We start from the raw sequence: 23,216 nt of genomic DNA, 5'->3' as shown, positions 1-23,216 counted from the left end.
ATGCTGCCAGTCTCTTTACTAAAGCATAACACAGTAACCTTTGCTCCAGTTCCCAACAAGTTCCAAAGTGGCTTCCACATTTTTGGGTATCCTTATGGCAGCTCTCTGTGGTACGAACTTACTGTATTAGTCCATTCTCATGCTGCTAATAAAGACATACCTGACACTGGGTAATTTATCAAGGAAAGAGATTTAAATTGACTCATGTTCACATGGCTGAGGAAGCCTCAGGAAACTTATAATCTTGGCAGAAGGGGAAGAAAACATGTCATTCTTCTTTACATGGTGGCATCAAGGAGAAGAATGAGTACCCGGTGAAAGGGGAAGCCTCTTAAAAAACCATCAGATTTCATGAGAACTAACTCACTATCACAAGAACAGAATGTAGGGGAACTGCCACCATGATTCAGTTATCTCCATCTGCCCTCCCATGACACATGGGGATTATGGGGACTACAGTTCAAGATGAGATTTGGGTGGGACACGGCCAAATTATATCAGAACCTCAAATGCATCTCGGGAAGCAATCTGAGTCCTTAGCCATCTCTAGGTTTATAAAATCCCAAGGAATGTCATCCTGAGTGCAAACAAACTCTTAGGCTTAAATGCCTGCTCCGATAATGTATCACTACTTACTTGCTCATCTAAGAATTCCATATGTGAGAAAATGTTGCAATTGGCCTCCCTGAGAGATTGCTGAGTCTCCAAGAAAACGACCCCCCATGAGGACAGTTTATAGCCCTTGAGCTGTGTGAAAACACAGTGCCAGAACGGATCAAAGCTCCAGCCCAAAACACCATGGCATTAAAGAGACAGGGGAGCAGAGAGCAGTGACAATAGTCCTAGCCCTCTGCCAATCCAAAGGAAAGAAAGATGAAAAAAAGGGAAGATAACAGTGTCGAGGAGGATAACCTCAGATACATGGGAGCAGGCACGTGAGAAGCATCCTTTTGTAAGTAGGGAGATTTATTTTGCAAAATCCCCCAGCAGGCAAGCCTTGGCAATACATTTCAGATGAACTCATCCAAACTGACACTGTGTCTTTGCAAGGAAAATTCAAAGGGCTGTATTTAATGCAAATATATTACAGTTTTCCTAGTGATAATATAGAAATGCCATTCTCTGATTTGTTCTAATATCCTTCAGAACACAGATGTATATTCTGTGCAGCAGAAGAAAGTGGTATGGGCAGAGCACACACTTTTTTTTTTTTTTTTTTTTTTGGTAGAGACAGGGTCTCATTTGGCCAGCCTGGTTTCAAGCTTCAAGCCTCAAGTGATTCTGCTGCTCCAGCCTCCAAAAGTGCGGGGATTATAGGCATGAGCCACCACACCCGGCCCAGAGCACGCACCTTAGAACTAGATGTACTTCATTTCAAAGTCAGGTAAAGCCCTGCCATCTTTTAGCTGTGTGATCTTGTTCAGGGTGTTTCACCCCAGTTTCAACTACCAACAAATGGAGATAATAATGCCCACCTCAAACACTGATGTATGGAGATAATGTACGTTTATACAAATTTGGCCCACACATGATTTCAATAACTCTTAGTCCCTCTGAGAGAAGGATAAATTACAGAATTATCATAAGGACTAAATAATAGAATATATCACAGATATAATAAATGTTATCCTTTTTTTAACTTACTCAAACATACAAAAAGCCATACATTAGTTATTTTGTATGGTTGACTGGTGTTCTCTATTATGAAATTTAACCTTTTATGTGCAGGAAAAACCTGTATAAGCCCTTCTCTGCATTAGTCAACACAGAATACTAAAAATGACATCGGACATGCATGTTCCCACATTAGTATTCAAAACAGCCAGGGGGTGGAAGCAACCCAAGAGTCTACTGACAAAAGAAGAGATAAACAAAATGTGGTGTATACACACAATAGAATATTACAGAGCCTTGAAAAGGCTGAAAGGAAGGAAATTCTGATCCATCCTACAACATAGATGAACCCTGAGAACATTATGCAAAGCAAAATAAATCAGTCCTCAAAAAGACAAATACCATGTGATTCCACTTCTATGATGTATCTAGAGTAGTAAAATTCATAGAGACAGGAAACAGAAAGGTGATTACCAGGAGCTGAGGGAGGGGTAGAATGAAGAGTTATTTAACAGATACAGAGTTTTAGTTCTACAAGAAGATGTTTTGGAGGTTGGTTGCACAACAATGTGAATATACTTACTACTACTCAACTGTACACTTGAAAATAGTTAAGATGGTAAAACTAATGTGTTTTTCATGTTTAAAACATTATTTATTTTTGGAGACTGTGTCTCACTATGTTGCCTAGGCTGGGGTGCAGTGGTACTCACAGGGGGATCATAGTGCACTGTGGCCTCTGACTCCTTGCCTCAGGGATCCTCCTGCCTCAGCCTCTTGAGTAGCTGGGACTACAGGTGTACACCACCACACCAGGGTAAAAAACATTTTTCAGATGATGTAAGTTTTGCATAACAATGCAGAGTCCTCATACTGATGAACAATGAACTGTGCTGCAGGTAGATTTACGTAGTTTGCTGCCCAGAGCTGAATCTGTATCCAGCTTCAGGGTGTACTCTAGAACCTGCTTTCCTGAATAAATATCTAGGGTTTATTAGGATACAACTGCTAAAGGAAAAAACAGAACCTGACATCTTTTGCTATATAATAGCATTTTTTGCTAATACCCCCTTGGAGAAGCATAGGGTATTAATGCTGGAAAAACTTTAGAAAGTATATTTTAAAGTTGAAGAACATGAAAGCTATATGTCAACCAAACTAAATGATTTTTCTGAGACCACACAGGTAGCAATCACAAGAAGAGTGGGAGAGAAGCGGCATCTCCCAGCTTCCTCTACAATCTTCTTGACATCCACAGTCCACTGGACTTACTCTCTGCAAACCCTTACCTTTGAACTGCACTGTTTACTACGCTGCCACCAGGGGGCAGCAGGTGAATTAGTCTGCTATTCTAAAACCCCTGGACTAAAGGCCCAATACTCTTCCATTACCCCTTCCCCCATCCCATGAAATATATGTGCATACATGTGACTTCATTGAAATGGTCTCAATAAGCCAGAAGTTTAAAAGAGACCCATACATATTTTTAAAACAAAGACTTGAGTCCAATGGATGTAATATCCTTACTAATCCTTTACTATTAATGATTTATTCTAATCCCAACAGATGTAATAGTCAATTAATATGCTAGTTTTCTTATTTGTTTGTTTTGAGAGATGGAGACTCACTGTTTCCCAGGCTGGTCTCAAACTCCTGGGCTCAAGCAATCCACCCGCCTTAGCCTCCTGAAGTGCTAGGATTACAGGTGATGGCCACTGCACCTAGCCTATATGTCAGTTTTAAACCAAAAATGACTCGACCACAGGATCAACAAGCAAAAAACAAATAAACCCATTAAAAATGGGCAAAGGACATGAACAGACACTTCTCAAAAGAAGATACATAAGTGGCCAACATACCAAAAAAAGCTCATCTTCAGTAATCAGAGAAATGAAAATCAAAACCACAATGAGATACTATCTCATACCCCTCAGCATGGCATTATTAAAAAGTCAAAAACAACAACAACAAAAACAGATGCTGGTGAGGCTATGGAGAAAAGGGAATAATTACACACTGTTTGTGGGAATGTAAATTAGTTCAGCTACTGTGGAAAGCAGTTTGGAGTTTTCAGAGAACTGAAAACAGAGCTACCCAGCAATTCCATTCCTGGGTATACATTCAAAGGAAAATAGATCATTCTACCAAAACGACACAGGCACTCATATGTTCATTGCTTCACTATTAACAACAGCAAAGACATTGAATCAAAGTAGGTGCCCAAAAACAATGGACTATATAAAGAAAATGTAGCATATATACAGCATGGACTACTACACAGCCATAAAAAAGAAAGAAATCATGTCCTTTGCAGCAACATGGATGCAGCTGGAGGCCACATGCTTAAGTAAATTAAAGCAGGAACAGAACGCCTGGCCAGGCATGGTGGCTCACACCTGTAATCCTAACAATTTTTGGGAGGCTGAGGTGGGAGTGATCATTTGAGGTCAGGAGTGTGAGACCAGCCTGGCCAACATGGCAAAACCCCATCTCTACTAAAAATAACAAAAATTAGTCGAGCGTGGTAGTGCGTGCCTGTGGTCCCAGCTACGTGGGAGGCTGAGGCAGGAGAATTGCTTGAGCCCAGGAAGTAAAGGTTGCAGTAAGCCGAGATCACACCACTGCACTCCTGCATGACAGAGCAAGACTCAGTTGAAAGAAAGAGAGAAAGAGAGAAAGAGAAAGAGAGAGGGAGAGAGGAAGGGAGGGAGGGAAGAGGGAGGAGCGAAAGAAGGAAGGAAGGAAGACAGGAAGGAAGGAAGGAAGGTAGGTCAGTCAAATACCACGTGTTGTCACTTAGAAGTGGGAGCTAAACAGAGAGCACACATGGACATAAACCTGGGAGCAGGAGACACTGAGGATACTAGAGTGGGAAGTGGGAGAGAGGGAGGTAGGCAGGGGGTGGAAGTGACCCACTGAGAACTGTGCCACTACCTGGGTGAAACACGCTCTGCAAAAAACCTGCACAGGTACTTCCTGTATCTAAAATAAAAGCTGAAATAATAAAAGGAAATAACATAACTGCTTCCTCCAGAATATCACATCATCATAAATAAATCACACTTACATGTTTAAAAAAAAAAAAAAAAAAACAGACACCTTGGGAGGCTGAGACAAGCAGAACACGAGGTAAGGAGACTGAGACCATCCTGGCCAACATGGTGAAACCCCATCTCTACTAAAATACAAAAAAATTGCTGGGCCTGGTGGTGCACACCTGTAATCACAGCTACTCAAGAGGCTGAGGCAGGGGAATAGCTTGAACCTGGGAGGCGGAGGTTGCAGTGAGCTGAGATCAAGTCACTGTACTCCAGCCTGGCAACAGAGCGAGACTCCATCTCAAAAAGAAAAAAAAAAGAGAGAGAGAGAGAGAGAAAGAAATCTATCCTATTTCTTTGACACCGGGAACCAAATCTTCCCAGCACGTGGCCTCTGAGGCTTCAGCCACAGCAACCTCAAAAGCCCATCTGATGTCTGCCCTCAGTCTTCCTTTGTCAGTTCAGTTTTTCCTTTGTGATGTCCCTATATTAGAAAGGAAGGTCTGTCAATATCAATAGGTCAAACACTCCAGCAACTTTTCAGAAGGAATAACAGGGAAGTTCAAGTCACAAAATAAAACCGATATGCTACTGTTCTTCCAAGTAGATGACAGGAACCGCCATTCTGTGTTTTTCAAATACTACCACCAACTGGAAGCCCAAACCACAGCAGTCAATGGATGAGGCTTGATTTTACAAAAGGACCTCCCTCAGCAATGACCTGTATACCCAGAGACCTTCCCAGTTTCATCACAAGGGAGGAGTGAGAGATGACAAACAACATTGACAGTGGCATTTTAGTAACTAACCCAGGAGTCAACTCCAGACTTTCAACCAATAGTGACCAGTGACTATTGTTCCTAAATCAAAGAGATAGATGCATGATTTTTGTTTCAAAATTTCAAATCGTTTTCTTCCCTGAGTTCACCATGTTTTAATAAGGAAAAAGGTATTCAAATGCAAGCTTTGACTACTGCTACAGACACATTAAAGCAGCCCATTGGAAAAAAAAAAAAGCTATGATGGGGCCAGGTGCAGTGGCTCGTGCCTGTAATCCCAGCACTATGGGATGCTGAGGCAGGCAGATCAAGAGGTCAGGAGTTCAAGACCAGCCTGGCCAACACGGTGAAACCCGATCTCTACTAAAAATACAAAAATGAGCTGGGTATGGTGATGCGTGCCTATAGTCCCGGCTACTCAGGAAGCTGAGGCAAGAGAATCACTTGAACCTGAAGGCAGAGGTTGCAGTGAGCTAAGATTGCTCCACTGCACTTCAGCCTGAGCAACAGAGCAAGACTCTGTCTCCAAAAAAAAAAAAAAAAAAAAAGAAAAGAAAAGAAAAGAAAGAAAGAAAAACAAAACCTATAATGGGATCAGTGCAGGCAACATAGCAAGACCCCATTTCTATAAAAAAATTTAAAAAATAGCAGGGTGTGGTGGTGCACATCTGTGGTCCCAGGTACTTGGGGAGGCTGAGGCAAGAGGATCACTTGAGCCCAGAAGGTCAAGGCTGCAGTGAGCCGTGACTGTGCCACTGCACTCCAGCCTGGGCAACACAGTGAGACCCTGTCTAAAAAACAAACAGCAACTCCAGTGGTGTTCACTGCAGCTAAAGGGCATTCAAACAAATTACTCTCTGCTGACGTCCAGTTTGTTTTCATGTAATCAACTATTCACCGACCAATCCACTCTAGCATAACACTGATGGCAAAAGCAGACATGGCACTACTAGTCACTAACGGTCAAACAGGAATGAGATGCTCGGGAATGAGATGCATATAATGAATGGATCTTGCACTGCAAAGTGCACTGTGAATTCAGATATTATTTTGTAATAGTTTGCCAAATATAATCTCTCAATTAGTGAGATTTAAGAATGACTCTTATAATATTCTGGCTTCATTTTATTTTTCAGTATAGTTACCATATTTCAATGTAAAAAAATCATCAGAAAACCAGTATTTATTTTGATAATGGGTATACAACATAAATTTAATCCAATAACTTATAAAAGAATTATTTAAAAAAATTTTTATAATTTCAAAAACCTAATAAAAATAGAAACAACACATCTATTAGGATGGCTCAAATGAAGAAACACCAAACTGATAACATGAGGTGCCAAGAAGGATGTGAAGCAACTGGAACTCTCACCATTGCGGGTGAGAATGCAAAACAGTACAGGACTGTGGAAAGTTTCCTATGAAATTAAATCCTCACAAAATTATAACCCAGCAATTGCACTTCTAGGAATTTACCCTAGAAAGATGAAAGATGACTTGTATACAGAAGCTGTATTCAAAATCACAAAAAACTCTAAATAATCCAAATGGCCTTCAACTGTGAGTGGATACACATGCTGCAGTACATCCAGACAACGGCAAGAAGAAAGCATACATACACAAGCAGACGAACCTCAAAGGCACTGTCAGAGTGCAAAGTCAGCCTCAAAGGTTGCACATTATATCATTCCACTTATATGACATTCTGGAAAAGGCAAAACATACGAGGATGAAGAACAACTCAAGGCTGTCAGGGTTTGAGGAGGGGAGGGCTGGACTACAGAGGGGCAGAATGAGGGAGGGTTTGTTTCCTAGCTTTCTGGTGACGGGACTACTCTGTATACCATTGGTGATGGCCAGTATAAGAATCCACACGTTTTAAAGCTAGCCACATTGCAGGAACAAGCTGGTTTTACTGTATGTAAACTTAATAACAATGAATGAAAGCATGAGAGCATGCAACTACTCTAAAACAGTTAAAAATGAAAGGTAAAAGAATAAGAACACTCTGAATCTAATTAATGCCTGGCATACAAAATTATTTTTAAGAGACAAGAGATGCATATATCAAATATAATAGATGGAATTTTAAAATTCTGACTTGAATAAACCAACTGACAGGCCTTGTTTTAGAAAAACAGGCCAGGCACAGTGGCTCACACCTATAATCCCAGCACTTTGGGAAGCCGAGGTAGGAGGACAACCTGAGGCAGGAGTTTAAGACCAGCCTGGCCAACATGTCGAAACCACATCTCTATTAAAAATAAAAAAATTAGCTGGATGTGGTGGCAAGTACCTGTAGTCCCAGCTACTCAAGAGGCTAAGGCAGGAGAATCACTTGAACCCGAGAGGTGAAGGTTGCAATGAGCCAGGATCACGCCATTGCACTCCAGCCTGGGTGACAGAGCAATATGCCATCTCAAAAGAAGAAAGAGAGAAAGAAAAGAAAAAGAAAGGAAATCAAAATACAGTATTAAAAGATATTAAGGAATAATTTTTCATTGTTGGGTAGAATTATATTTATGTTAAAAATCCTCAAAATTCATTCTAAAATATTTGGGGATGAAATGACATGATTTCCGGCATTTGCTTCAAAATTCTCTAGAAAACAAGCAAATAAACAAAACTCCAAAACACAAAGGGAGGAGGGCACTGAGAACAAGCACGGCAAAGCCAGTATGCTGTGGTGATCTCTGATCCCGGGTGGGGGACACACGAGGGTTACTGTACTTTTGAGTATGTCTGGAAATGTTCACAGCAAAATTCTGAAACGGGGGAAAAAAGGGAGGAAGGGGAGAAGGAAAGGAGGGAGGACGTAGGGAGGAAAGAAGGGTTCATCTACTAGGAGGTGTCTCTGTCTCTGCAGGAGCCAAGTCCAAGGCCAATTTGTACCTAATTGTTATGCATTAAGGGTGGGAATGATATTTTCACTTGCCTTTCATCACCAGGGGCTCGTTATTTACGCAGGCACAACTAAAATACAGAAGAGAAAGATAGGAAGGGAAATAGATGTTTTCTAAGAGAGCCCTGATCACTAAGTTGACTCTGAAAACCATTTATTTGATGGGGAGATACTGGCGGGGAGATACTGGCCTCTGCAGGTCCATAGAGAAAGGCCGAACACCAAGTATACTCCTCTTTCTTCCCACGGTAGCGGCCACCTTCGCCTCTACAGCTCTAATCCCAAACACTACCAGTGGAGAGAGAGCCTCCCTGGACACAAGTTTACAGATATCCTGCCAACTTTGTCTTTATTCTACATAATAAAAACACCCACTTATGCCACCTACACTGAAACCCGAGAGTCCAGAATGTATCACATGTGCGTAAGGTATCTGCCAGCTAGCCCAGATGGAAAGTGACAGAGAGGCTTAAGAAACCCAGTGAGAAGCAGGTGACCAAGCTTCTGGAAAGCTCCCACGGTCAGTACATTCGCAGGTACATCCCAGCTGATCTCAAGCCCTAGAACCCTGGTACCGCTGGCTTAGCTGTGAGTCTACTTGACTTCTGCTGTAAAAGATCTTGCTGATCACCATTCTTCCTAAAATTATTGCGTTAACTGTGACTTAGAACTTCATAAATGTTCCCTGCAATGCCATCAAAGCATTCTTTGTTCATTTATGAGATACTCTAATTTCCTCTTGAAAGTTTTTATTAAGCTTTTATAATCTGGATCTAACTTTGCAGAAAACCAAATCAAGGGAGGAAGAGTAATTCAAAGCAGGCAGTTATGATTATTTCAATAACGGCTCAAAGAACACGTTTCAAACCTCATTTAATGCTGGTAAGTTAATAAAACCATCATGAGATGTAAAAATATTAATTTTCATTAACTTATCTGCTTCATACTCCCAAGTACAGATGACAACAGCAAGAAGACGTAATTAACACTCAAAAGCTTGGAAAATAGATGAGGTAATTTGAAAAATGGACAAGAACACAGCATCACATGAGTTTTCCCATATACGCTCTTTCTTACTCTAATTTACTTTGGCCTGACTCAGAACATCAATAATCTCGACTAACTAGAAGTAAGTTCTTTCTTCCTGGCTGCGCACTGTGTAGAAAGCATGATGGTGGACTTCAAATGAGGAAGGCATGCTTCTCCCCCAGTCAGAGCTCACAGCCCAGCAGTGTTTAGGCTAGTACACAAAATAATTAATTATACAAAACAAAATAACATGAAATTCAAGTAAGTAAAAGAGCAGTCACAGCAACACCACCCCAGGGTGCAGAGGCCGGAGTGCCTGCTGCAGTGGGGAGAGGGGGGCCTAGGAGTTGCGGGGCTTAGCAGCTCAGACTCTCCCAATTTCTCCTGTGTTTGTCTTGCCCCTCTCATCCTCCACCCCTTCCCCCAAAGCCAGTCATAAAACCTAAAAACACTACTCTAATCTTCCTCCAGGCTTTCTGTATAACAGCTGGCCATAAAGAACTTGGATAATGAGGATGTTCTAAAGAACTTGGTCCTGCCCCAAGCCTAGAAGGAAGAAATGCTGCAACAGAGAGGCCAAGAAGAACCTGAGGAGACAGGCCTTGTGGGGCTTCCCCACTCAGCCTATTTCCATCAGCTCACACCCTTTTTTCCCATCACATTTCCACATGGCGGTCCGTGCTTCTTCAAACCTAAGCAAAAACTGGAGAGTTCCTCTGGGTCTTTGGGCCTTCATTCTGAAAGTCCCGTGTCATGCAGGATTGAACATATGTTCTTTGCTTTTCTATTGTTAATCTTTGTATTGGGGTGTCAGCCATGACCCTTATGATGGGGTAGACAAGGATCACCCCCTTTCTGCCCCTACAGAGTGAATCAAAGAAAGTTCTGAGCACTGTTCTGCTGATGGAATTCATGCATGGAATCCATGTCTCCCGCCAGCCCAAAGTCCCTCCCTTCAGCACTGAGGAAGGAGGGACTTGCCAGGTCTAGACCTGACGGGCCCGCCTCTGTGTAGAAGAGCCCAGAAACACAGCTTGGGGATGACTGGTACCTGGTCTTATCTGCCAAAAATGCCTGAGGATCTGCTCTGATCCTGTGATGGCTGCGGATTCACAAAGTGATGCTGATGGAACAAAGGTCCCCACAAACATGTCCATGTCCTAATCCCCAGAACCTTTGACTATGGTACCTCACATGGCAAAGGGACACTTTGCAGATGTCATTGATTAGGGAAGCTGAGATGAGAACATCCTGGGTAATCTACAGGGGCCCTGAATCCAATGGCAAATATCCCTATGAGAAAAAGAAGGGAAGATGGACACCCAGAAGGAGGCCATGTGAAGATGGAAGCAGAGCCGGGAGCTGTGCAGCCACTTGCCAAGGAATGTCAGCAGCTGCAGAAGCCGAAAGAGGTAGGGAAAGACTTTCCGTACAGCCTCTGGAGGGAGGGCAGCCCTGACAGCAGCCTGATTCCTGGTTTTGGATTCTGTGAGCCAAGAATAAATTTTTGTTGTCTTAAGTCTCCCAGTTTGTGGTGATTTGCTATGGAAGCCCTAGTAAATGAACAGTTACTAAGTAACACTTCTGTGTCAAGTCAGGATAGCAAAAGCTGCCTTGGCTTAGGCTATGACAGCCAGGATTCGCAAGTCACAGAAGAACTGCCAGGGGAAGCCATGGAATCTGCACCCTGTAGATCTGACAGGTAAGATATTCTCAAGGCAGTAAGATCTCATTTCAACCTGCCCAAAGAGACTGTTTCACCTGTTGACCCAGTCCACACTTACTTACAAGACTAAAGGCAAAAGGAACTACATGTATTAATAAAAACTGGGGTCTCGTTGATTAAGTGGTTCCCATAGGGTGAAATGGCAATTCTGACCCTGAGACACACCCAGATGTACTGAACAAGTAGGAAAATGAGCCACAGGCAATGGGAGCGGGTTTCTCACTGCTGAAGTAGGAGGTGAGAGACAAGCAGGGAAAAGGCAAGAATGATCCATGGGCAACAGATTAGAGCTGGAGACAGCAGTGTGGACTCACAGAAACAGATGGCTCCATGCAGAAGTATTTGCTGCTATGTGTATATGCACAGGTCAGTACACACATAGACATTTCCTTGCTCCATCAGCTGAGAGGACCTAAAAGCAATGCCACTGCAGTAGAAATGAACATACCAGCATCCAGCTTGTGCGCTTGTGGTTTCTTTTTTTTTTTTTTTTTTTTTTTTTAAGACGGAGTTTTGCTCTTGTTACCCAGGCTGGAGTGCAATGGCGCGATCTCGGCTCACCGCAACTTCCGCCTCCTGGGTTCAGGCAATTCTCCTGCCTCAGCCTCCTGAGTAGCTGGGATTACAGGCACGCGCCACCACGCCCAGCTAGTTTTTTGTATTTTTAGTAGAGATGGGGTTTCACCATGTTGACCAGGATGGTCTCGATCTCTCGACCTCGTGATCCACCCGCCTCGGCCTCCCAAAGTGCTGGGATTACAGGCTTGAGCCACCGTGCCCGGCCAGCTTGTGGTTTCTAATACCATATCCAACAGAGGGGAGCAGGGCTCCCTAGAGAAATGGCTGAACCTAAGACTGGATCAGGGAATACACAAGATGAATCTAGGGCATCTAGCAATACCAGAAAGCAAGGAAGTGCTCAAAAATAAACAAACACAGCAGCCCACAATGATGGAGCAAGTCGAAGGGACCCAGGAGACAACAGAACAGGCTCCCAAAGGCCAAAGCAGGAACAATTGGAGAATAAAATAAGGAGTACTGGATAACAACCTAAAGCATACAATAAGTATCTGTGAGTCCATAATGCTATAACTGGCTGAGTAAATAAATGCAAGAAAACAGATAAACCCCCTGCACAGAAGAATTCCAAATAACATATGTAGATACTTCCCCCTTAAGGAGATGAAGCATAAATAACTCCTCCCTCCAGAAGCACAGGCTGCTCACTGTGACTTCCTTTCAAAGCACAATATGAAGAGAGGGGGAAAGTGTGCTTTTATAGTGAAGAAACCTGCCAATCACTATTTCAGTCAGGTAGTCAAGGTAAGTCATGTACACAGCACGTAGGCTTGATATGACGTAACGCAAACAGCACTTTACCTCTGTGGTCTTCCTCCCAATTCCCATACCCCTGTGGCAGTGACTGTGTGGTGAGGCCTAAAGCAAAGCATCAAAATTATGCTAGGGTTGTTTTGAACTGAGATTTGTGGAGTGGAAGAAAGAGGTATGGATATAAGTTCTATGACATCAAGCAAAAATGCTGTAGTCCAGAAACAGACTTGGATGTTATCAGAATGAGCTCATGAAATATTTTATCTTGAACAGTGGTTTTCCCTATCTCTGTCTGTTGAAATGGCTTAAAAACAACTGCCAATCCAACAGCAATGAGCACCCTATTAGGTCCAGATTATGGTCTCTATGTACCATTTTTCACTTTAAAACAGCTAACCTGGGATCCTTGGAGAAACAGTTGATTCCAGAATTGGGGCAATAAATCTGACTGCAACTTCCTCTTACTGTTGGAACTTCAAAACTTATGATGACCTACAGAACCCTCTGCCTGGCTCCCTCTCCAGTCCCATCTCCTCCCTGCCAAGGACTCAGCCACACTCACCTTCTTTTGTCTCCTCAAATCTGTGGTTGGCAGAATAATGGCCACCCAAAGATGTTCATATCCTAACCCCTGGAACCTATCTGTTATCTCCTATGGCAAAAGAGACTCCACAGATGTGAGCACCTTGAGATGCAGAGATTAATCTGGATTACCCAAGTGGGCCCAATCTAACCAATTGAGGAATCCACAAAACTGGAAGACCTGTCCTGGATCAGATCTGACAGATGTGATGACAAAAACGGTCAGAGAAGGGCAATGTTGGTAGCTTTGAATATGGGGAAAAGGGACAATAAACCAAGAAATGCAGGTGGCCTCTGGCAGCTACAAAAGCAAGAAAATAGTTTCTCTCTAGAACCTCCAGACAGCTGTTATTATACACATCTTTTTAATTAAAAAGTCCAAAATCATCCAGCTAGTAAGTGGCAGTGCCAGGATTAGAAGCCAGGAAGTCTGACACACAAATATTAGCATCTAGGTTAGGGTGCCCCACATAACAGAAATTCCAGCACCTTTTTCATCTATTAACATGATACCCTCCAGTGTTCAGAACAGCTATTAATAAATAGCTACTGACTATGAATGAATGGGACAAAGATATAATTTCCCCCTGCTATTCTTTTCTTGGTGGAAAAAAAACCCAATTCTGTTATGGAAAGTAAAATATGTACAAAAGTAGGAAAATGATATAAGGAAATCTCAAATACTCATCTCCCAACTTCAACACTTATCAACATAGGGTAAATCTTAATGCCAGCATTAGTTTGGTATTATATTTTCTGGTAGGAATACTCCCCCTTCAATAGTCTTTTCAGAATCACATGTTCCCAGCTCTCATTACAGTTTCCTTTATCTGTGTTAACATGAATTTTAAAAAGAAACCTTAAAATGGGCAGGTCTTTCTAAGCAAGACACAAAACAAAGACACTGTAAAGGGAAGACTGACATTTTTAATTATGTAAAATTAAAATTTTTTTGCAAAGCCTAGAGATTGTATTACACAAAGTACAAAAAATGGGGTGGAAATAGTTATAGTATGATAAAAAATTAGTATTCTCAATGTATAATTCTTATAAATCAAAAGAAAAGACCACAACCCCATAGAAAAACAGATGCAGAAATGAGCATAGTTTCCCTAATATTCTTTCCTTCCCTTTCCTTCCCCCTTTAATTTTTAAATTAAAAACTTAAAAAATTAATTCTCTCATCCAAGCTGGAGCAGTGGCGTAATCACAGCTCACTGCAGCATCAACTTCCTGGGATCAAATGATCCTCCTGCCTCAGCCTCCCAAAGTGCTGAAATTATGGTATAAGCCACCATACTTGGCTCCCCCACTAATAAAATGACAAACAGACAAGGGCTTCCAATTATTTGTCAGCATACATCCCCATAGAATTTCAGAGCAATGAACACTCTAGAATAGAGGTTAACAGTTCTTACCTGTAAGCTTGTTTCTTCAAAGAAATGTTGCCTTGGAATCCAGAACCTCCATAAGCCCGAGAGTCTTAAAAACTTTTGACTTCACAGTCCTTCCAAATGACTCAAGGAAAAGTAAGTTCACCTCTCATGGTGACCAGAAGGTCCATGGGGACCAAATATCCAGTTTTCAGTCCTGTTGGGAGGTGAGATAAGAAGTAGTCAAGTGAAGAAAGTTAAATGTTTAAGAGACAAGGGGCTTAGAAACAAACATAAATGACCTAACTCCCGTTAGAAAGCAATCTCAGACCCTGGGCACATGCCCAATGAGGTAATATATTTTTATTTAATGCAAAAATGTAGTCCACATGCTTGAAGGGCCAAAGAATGCCTTGAATAAAGGCATGTTCTCAGTGACCTAGAGAAAGGGCTCAAAGTTCTCAAGACCTCCTTGGTAAGTGTCTATCAGCAGACGAATGGATAAAGAAAATGTGCTACATACACACAATGGAGTACTATTCAGCCATTAAAAAGGAGATCCTGTCATCTGCAACAATATGGTGGAGCTGGGGGCCATTATGTTCAGTGAAATAAGCCAGGTACGGAAAGACAAACTTCGCATGTTCTCACTCATTTGTGGGAGCCAAAAATTAAAATAATTGAACTCACTGAGATAGGGATCAAAATGATGGTTACCAGAGGCTGGGAAGGGTAGTTGGGGGTTGGGGGAAAGTGGAGATGGTTAATGGGTACAAAAACACAGAAAGCAGGAATACAATCTAGTATTTGATAGCACAACAGGGTGACTATAGTCAGTAATAATGTAATTGTACATTTAAAAATAACTAAAAGAGTATCATTAGATTGTCTGTAACACAAAAGATAAATGCTTGATGTGATGAATACCCCATTTAACCTGATGTGATTATTATACTTTGTATCTCACATACCCTGTAATGAGGGTTTATTATCACACATTGTAACTCATATACCCTTTAATAAGGGATTATTACACACTGTATCTCATATACCCCCCCCCCCCGCAATGAGGGTTTATTATTACATATAGTATCCCATATACCCTGTAATGAGGGTTTATTACACATTGTATCCCATACACCCTGCAATGAAGGTTTATTACACACTGCATCTCATATATCCTGTAATGAGGGTTTATTATTACACATGTATCTCATACACACCTACTACTAGGTAGCCACAAAAACTACAAATCAAAAAAGATCTCCTTGAGAAATAACAGCTATATACTATCGTACAAATAAGAAAAGTAAGTAGGGAAAGAAAAAGAGTGTATTCTCAGCCATCAAGCAAAGCTGATTTTTTTTTTTTTTTTTTTTTTTTTTTTTTTTTTTTTTGAGACAGAGTTTCGCTCTTGTTACCCAGGCTGGAGTGCAATGGCGTGATCTCGGCTCACCGCAACCTCCGCCTCCTGGGTTCAGGCAATTCTCCTGCCTCAGCCTCCTGAGTAGCTGGGATTACAGGCACGCGCCACCATGCCCAGCTAATGTTTTGTATTTTTAGTAGAGACGGGGTTTCACCATGTTGACCAGGATGGTCTCGATCTCTTGACCTTGTGATCCACCCACCTCGGCCTCCCAAAGTGCTGGGATTACAGGCTTGAGCCACCGCGCCCGGCCGCAAAGCTGATTTTAGTAATGCTGAGCTCCTATTTTGGTAATGTTGAGCTTCTTTGATGAAGGTTTCCAAGTCTTTAAAGTCAGACAGATTTAGATTTAAAAAAATTCAAACCACTTCTGAAGTAGACTTGCCAAAAATGGCAAGCATGAACCTAATTAAGCCTCTAGATCTAACTTCCAGTTTACAGGAATGTAGGAGACAGAGAAGCAGGCCGAACCATACTCCACGAAAAGCGACCTAACAGATCCAGAATGTGAGATACCCTACAAGCAATCAACCAAGTAACATGGATAGTCATTGGCATTAAAGAAACCCACAAAGGCTGCTCTAGACCTGGGTCAGCAAACCACAGCCTGTGGGTAACTCCAGCCTGTGGGTGGATTTTAAAACACAAAAGCTTTGGAAATTAAATATTACTGGAACACAGCCACGCTTATCCATTTACTATCACCCCGGGCTAGTTCTGCATGACAATGGCAGAGCTGAGCAGTTGAGGCAGAGACCACAGGGCCTGCAAAACCTAAAAGAGCTGGTATCTGGACCTTCACAAAGACATTTGCCACCCCTGCCCTACACTGAAAGAGACAACAGCTGGGCATGGTGCCTCATGCCTGTAATAGCAGCACTCTGGGAGGCTGAGGCAGGTGGAACCCTTGAGTTCAGGAGTTTGAGACCTGAAACCCCCGTCTATACTAAAAATACAAAAAAATTAGCGGGGCATGCCAGCTACTTGGGAGGCTGAGGCAGGAGAATTGCTTGAACCCAGGAGGCAGAGATTGCGGTGAGCCAAGATTGTGCCACTGCACTCTAGCCTGGGTGACAGAGTGAGTGAAACTCCATCTCAAAAAAGAAAAAAAAAGATCGGCCTGGGCAACACAGCAAGACCTGTCTCTACAAAAACTAAAATTAAAAAAAAAAAAAAGAAAAGCTGGGCATTGTAGCAAACGCCTACAATCCCAGCGACTCAGGAGGCTGAGGTGGGAGGATCGCTTGAATCAGAGAGTTCGAGGTTACAGTGAGCTGTGATCTCAACATAGCTAGATCCTGTCTCTAGAATAAAATGAAAGGATAACAGTCAACAAATTCTTGTCTGGATTTGGATTCAAAGAAACCAACAGTAAAAATAAGTGCATTTTTGAGGTGATCAAGGAAATTTGATCATGGACTAGGTTTTAGAAAATGTTAAGGAATTACTGTCAATTTCATCAGGAGGCAATAATTATATTATGGTTATACAAGCAAATGCCCTCTCTCTGGAGAAGCACACTGAACAATTTAGGGGTGAAATGCCATGTTGTCTTGAATAAACTGCTTTAAACTCCTTCAGTCACAACCAAAAAAAAAAAAAAAAAAAGTAGATATGGCCAAACAAGACTTGTGAAGTCCATTTGATAGATATCTGGAAATTCATTATGTGACTTCACTGTGTTTTTACATTTGCTTAAAATTGGCCTAATGAAGCAAAAACAAACAAACAAACAAACAAACAAAAACAGAACCTTGATCAAAAAGCAGAGGTTATCACCAAGAGGCTTGCTTTCCAGGCACTCGCCGCCCCGGCCGCATCCCTCTCCACGTGGAGGCAAGCCTCAGCACACCAGTTGTCTGCCTTTCTCTGAACATTCTGTAATTTTCAGCTTCTTGTTTTTGCTCATGGTGTTGGCCAACCCTTTCACTCCTCTGCCTATTAAAAAACCATTCTCAGCCAGGCACGGTGACTCATGCCTGTAATCTCAACACTTTGGGAGGCCGCGTTGGGTGAATCACCTGAGGTCAGAAATTCAAGACCAGCCTGGCCAACATGGTGAAACCCCATCTCTACTAAAAATACAAAAATTAGCCAGGCATGGTGGCAGGGGCCTGTAATCCCAGCTACTCAGGATGCTGAGGCAGAAGAATAGCTTGAACCTGGGAGGCAGAGGTTGAGGTGAGCTGAGATTGCGCCACTGCACTCCAGCCTGGGCGACAAAAGCAAGACTTTGTCTCAAAAAAAACAAAACAACAAAAAAACCAACAGCAACAACATATCACTCTCTGCTTAAGGTCTGTCCAACTTTGACCTTCTCCTGGCCGTCCAATGAGCACTCACCTCTCAGCTCCAATGGCAAGCTGCCTCTGGTTTCCTTCTTCTCTACATTCTAGCTATTTACCAGTTCTGTTTCCTCATGATGCCATACAATCCCAGAGACTTCCAACAGCTGAGTCTTTTCTGTAAATCCATCTCAGGGGGTATCATGATACCTCTTATGGAGCAAGCTCCGCAGTCCAGGGGCCTCACAGCCTAAACACCACTGCCCTGTTCTCAGCCGTCTTACTGATAACAGAGCTTCAACTGAAGAATGACTTCCTGTTCAGCAGGAAACTGGGCGGCCATGTTTAACTGAGGCCTCTTAAAATTCCTAATAGATTTTGCTTAGATGGAGGATGTTCTAGAGAGGACTGTGAAGCGCATGATTTTGTCCTCTTACTGTCACCTTTCTTTGGGTCCTGACCCTCTTCAAGCACTGCTGCACTACATACACCTCCACACCAGCCTGCTGGTGCCCTGGCTCGAGGCTGGCACAAAGCTTTCCAATGACTTCACTTCAAGAATGGACATAAATTGGAAAACTTACTAATACAGAGAAAAATGAACAGATCATTTTTGTTTTTAGACGGAGTCTAGCTCTGTTGCCCAGGCTGGAGTGCAGTGGCGCAATCTCGGCTCACTGCAACCTCCGCCTCCTGGGTTCAAGTGATTCTCCTGCCTCAACCTCAGGGGTAGGTGGGATTATAGGAACCTGCCACCATGCCCAACTAATTTTTTTGTAATTTTGGTAGAGACAGTGTTTCACTGTGTTGGCCAGGCTGGTCTTTAACTCTTAATCTCGTGATCTGCCCGCCTTGGCCTCCCAAAGTGCTGGGATTACAAGCGTGAGCCACTGAGCCCAGCTCAGATAATTTTTAAATCCCTCTTCTATTCTACTTACTGCTACCTGATATCCAAGATCACCACAAATAACCATCCTCTCCTAACTAGTAGTAGTTAGGGTCCAGTTAGTAAAGTCAACTAGCCCAAATTATTTTCATACACAAATCGACCAACTAGAAATTAATTTAATTTTGCAAACTCAACTTTTATAATACAAATCTCTACTAGAGCACAGTGGTCTGCTTATTCAGGAAAGTTTGGCTTCTCCTGCGAATAGTTTCAGGAAAACAAAGCATTTTGGGAAAATAAGGGCAAACTGCAGGTGCTCCTCACCTGAGGATTCAATAAATTGAATGAGGCCAGGGAAAAGTCTTCATTTACAGGTAAACATACATAAGGACACGTTCGTGTGTGTAAGACCTACACTTTGTAAAGGTCACTTTTAGTTTTTAATTAATAATTTCTGGGACATTTAGCAAAATGAATAACCTGCTTTTAAAAAAGGCCACAGGCCAGGCGCAGTGGCTCACGCCTGTAATCCCAGAACTTTGGGAGGCTAAGGCGGGCAGAGCACAAGGTCAGGAGTTTGAGGCCATCCTGGCCAACATGGTGAAACCACCCAACTGTACTAAAAATGCAAAAGTATTAGCCGGGCATGGTGGCGCACACCTGCAATCCTAGTTACTCAGGAGGCTGAGGCAGAAGTATTGCTTGAACCTGGGAGGTTGCAGTGAGCTGAAAGCATGCCACTGCAACTCCAGCCCGGGTGACAGAGTGAGACTCCGTCTCGGAAAAGGAAAAAAAAAAAAAAAAAAAAAAAAAGCCACAAATCTAGTGCATTTTCTTATCACTTCAATATTAATCAGCTAAGCGTGGTGTTAAGAAGCTGTGTTCAAAAAACACCGAAGTCGGCCTCTGAGCCAGCGGCGTGGTGCTTGGCCCAGAGTCAGGCAGCAGCGATAATAACCATAACGAACAATCAAGGCAGAAAGTTTCTCCAAAATTTCATAAGCTTCACCAATGGCTCCAAAGAAACCTTAGATCAGGAATTTCACAAGTGCTAGGAGATGTTTTTAGATTTCTTTTGCAACTTTTAGTCCCCTTACAAACAGGAAGTCTTTAAATTAAAAACAATTCTGAGAAGCGTTCGCCCGGCTCGGCCCGGAGTCCTCTGAAAGGCGGCGTGTGGGCGGTCACGTTTCCCCCGCGGGGAAGCAGCGGCGCCGGGGCGAGAGGCGGGTCCGGGCTTTGGCCGCCCTCCGCCCGTTTCCGCAAGCGCGCCGCTGGAAGGTCGCGTTTGGGTCCCCCTGTCCCCTCCCTCCGGCTGGTCCCTTCGGCCGCGGCCCGGACGCCGCGCAGGGAGCGACGCCCCGAGTCCCTGCGAGCCCCAGGACACCCCGCGCGGGGGGCGGAGCAGACGCGTCCCCGACCCCCGCCCTCACTCACCTGCCGGCAGCCGGCGCCGTCGCGGAGGACCGGGTCGGGGCGGAAATGCAGGGCCTGGCCCGCGCCTGCGCTCCCAGGCCGCCCCGGGCGGCGCCCCCTGCAGGCGGAACGCGAGGCCCGCCCGCCCCTGCGGCGCCCTCGCACACACCTGGCCGCGGGCACACGTGGGCGCCTAACAGCCAGACCCACCCACTCCAATGCCCTCTGAAGACGTCCCCGCCGCAGGCACAGCGCAACCAGCTTCACACACCTGGGGACGCCCCACCGCAGTCACATGCACCCTAACACACCTGAGTACTCAGGCTCAAGCCCCAACTGCGTGTGAACCCAGACACACCTGGGCCTCACCCCATGAAACACGGAGACGCACAGACGTCTCAATGGGCTTGGGGACACGCCACGTCAGATGGACACACCAGCACGCACAAATGAACCCAAGCTCAGACACACCTGGGGATGCAAGTCATGTGTGTATATCACATCACACATCACCAAGGCCCCCAGCTGAGCACGCACGCAGCCCTGATGCTGAGTACAGACTGTCACCTAGCCACGCACCGCCCACTTATTCAAGAATGTTCTTTTAAAATGGAACTGTGGGCCGGGCGCGGTGGCTCAAGCCTGTAATCCCAGCACTTTGGGAGGCCGAGGCGGGTGGAACACAAGGTCGAGAGATCGAGACCAACCTGGTCAACATGGTGAAACCCCCGTCTCCACTAAAAATACAAAAAATTAGCTGGGCATGGTAGCGCGTGCCTGTAATCCCAGCTACTCAGGAGGCTGAGGCAGGAGAATTGCCTGAACCCAGGAGGCGGAGGTTGCGGTGAGCCGAGATCGCGCCATTGCACTCCAGCCTGGGTAACAAGAGCGAAACTCTGTCTCAAAAAAAAAAATTAAAAAAAATAAAAAAATAAAATGGAACTGTGGTCGGAGAAGGACTGGAAGGATGACATCACCTCTCCCCTGCCCCCAAGACTTATTTCAGCCCAGAAATTATAGGACTGAGAACCAAAAGCGGAAGAGGAATTTTTCCCTAGAGACTTTGGGTTAAAGCAATGCCACTTGGGGGCCAGGTGGTAGGAATGGCACAGATATGGAGAGAGTGACACTTCTGTCTCTCCGAAAGACACAAATCTGTGTTTATCAGATTAGTAATAATCCCTCTTAATCATTTCCTGCCCTTTCTACTTTCTTAGGGATGTGGACTGATTGAAACCTTTATATAATCTGGTTTTTATCCAAAGATTTCTAACAATGCAGATATGATTGTATTTTGAACAGATGTATAATTCCAGAAGAAATCTAAACCATCAGGTACATAAGTCATTGATTTTCATAGAGTTTTTTTTCTTGTCTTGGACACTTCATGATTAAATTGAAATGTATTAAGAAAACTTCATGATTAAATTGAAATGTATAAGAAAAACTTATTTTTTAAGAGTAGTAATCTTAATTTTTTTGAAGGGCAAGAATGATTCCACTTTATTTTTTGAGGGAGGAAAATCATGTCAGCAAAGAAAAGTGAGGCAAATAGATAATTCTTCTGATAAAGGAAAATTAAAGACGACAGACAAGACAAATTTTTGTTTGTTTTGTTTTGTTTTTTGAGATGAGTTTTCACTCTGTCACCCAGGTTGGAGTATAGTAGCATGATATGGGCTCACTGCAACCTCTGCTTCCCGGCTCAAGTGATCCTCCCACCTCAGCCTCCTGAGTAGCTGGGTCCACAGGCATGCACCATCATGCCCAGCTAGTTTCTTCTATTTTTGGTAGAGAAAGGATTTCACCGTGTTGTCCAGGCTGGTCTTGAACTCAGGCAATCTGCTCACTTCAGCCTCCTAAAAGCGCTGGGATTACAGATATGAGCCACAGTGCCTAGCCAAGACAAATGTTAAGTTATATCTATCACCAGGTAAGGCTGGGAAAGCCCGATCTAACATAGAATAGGATCTGTGGGATGAAGCCTTCAGTTTAACTTCTTGAAAAACAACTCACAGTTTTAAGAGCAGTTTTCGAAATGTGGTCTCAGTCCAGCAGCATTGGCAGCTCCTGGGTATTTAGAAATGTACACTCTCCAGCCACACAGGAGGCATCCTGAGTCAGCAATTCTGAGGGTGGAGCCCAGAGATAAACTTTTTTTTTTTTTTTTTTGAGACGAAGTTTCACTCTTGTTACCCAGGCTGGAGTGCAATGGCGTGATCTCGGCTCACCGCAACCTCCGCCTCCTGGGTTCAGGCAATTCTCCTGCCTCAGCCTCCCGAGTAGCTGGGATTACAGGCATGCACCACCATGCCCAGCTAATGTTTTGTATTTTTAGGTAGAGACAGGGTTTCACCATGTTGACCAGGATGGTCTCGATCTCTTGACCTTGTGATCCACCCGCCTCAGCCTCCCAAAGTGCTGGGATTACAGGCGTGAGTCACAGCACCCGGCCCAGAGATAAACATTTTAAAGAGTGATGCCAGTTCAAGTTTGAGACCATCATCTTTTGAGGATGTACCTCAGTGCTTCTCAAAGTTTAATGTACACGTGAATCAACCCAGGATCTTGTTTAAAAATGCATATTCTGGCTCAGTCAGCCAGGAGTAGGGTCTAAGATTCTGCAGGTGGACAGACGGTGCTAAATGAGGATTTTCTTGTGTATGGACAGACTCCAGGGTGTTGTAGCTGTAAAGACAGGTCCACAGCAAAGCGAGGGTCTCATAGGGACAAAAGTCACAAAGTGTCTGAAGAAAAGCAGACTGTGGTCAGTCTAGGCAGGTCCTGGGTTTGTCAGTTTAGGGTTGGTCAGTTACTCAGGA

General features: G+C 43.6%; 1 protein-coding gene across 6 annotated transcripts in view; it reads right to left on the bottom strand.

Moving 5' to 3' along the window:
- The window catches only part of GGACT (gamma-glutamylamine cyclotransferase), a 78,315-nt gene extending 57,820 nt beyond the window's left edge, over nucleotides 1–20,495 (bottom strand). For 5 of the 6 annotated variants that reach the window (XR_012514291.1, XR_012514293.1, XR_012514292.1 and 2 more), the window contains exons 1-2: nucleotides 20,416–20,495; nucleotides 14,424–14,595 (exon numbers count right to left, since the gene is read on the bottom strand). The gene's annotated coding sequence lies outside the window, so the exon portion shown is untranslated. Of the gene's footprint in view, nucleotides 1–14,423; nucleotides 14,596–18,147; nucleotides 20,213–20,415 lie in introns of those variants that run through there. The other variant, XM_074387480.1, reaches the window with a different exon arrangement.
- Between the last annotated feature and the right edge of the window lie 2,721 nt (nucleotides 20,496–23,216).

The sequence above is a fragment of the Saimiri boliviensis genome, chromosome 16 (assembly GCF_048565385.1).
Source record: "Saimiri boliviensis isolate mSaiBol1 chromosome 16, mSaiBol1.pri, whole genome shotgun sequence".
NCBI lineage: Eukaryota > Metazoa > Chordata > Mammalia > Primates > Cebidae > Saimiri > Saimiri boliviensis.
The sequence above is the reverse complement of the archived record's forward strand: the minus strand, read 5'-3'. Positions and strand labels throughout refer to the sequence as shown.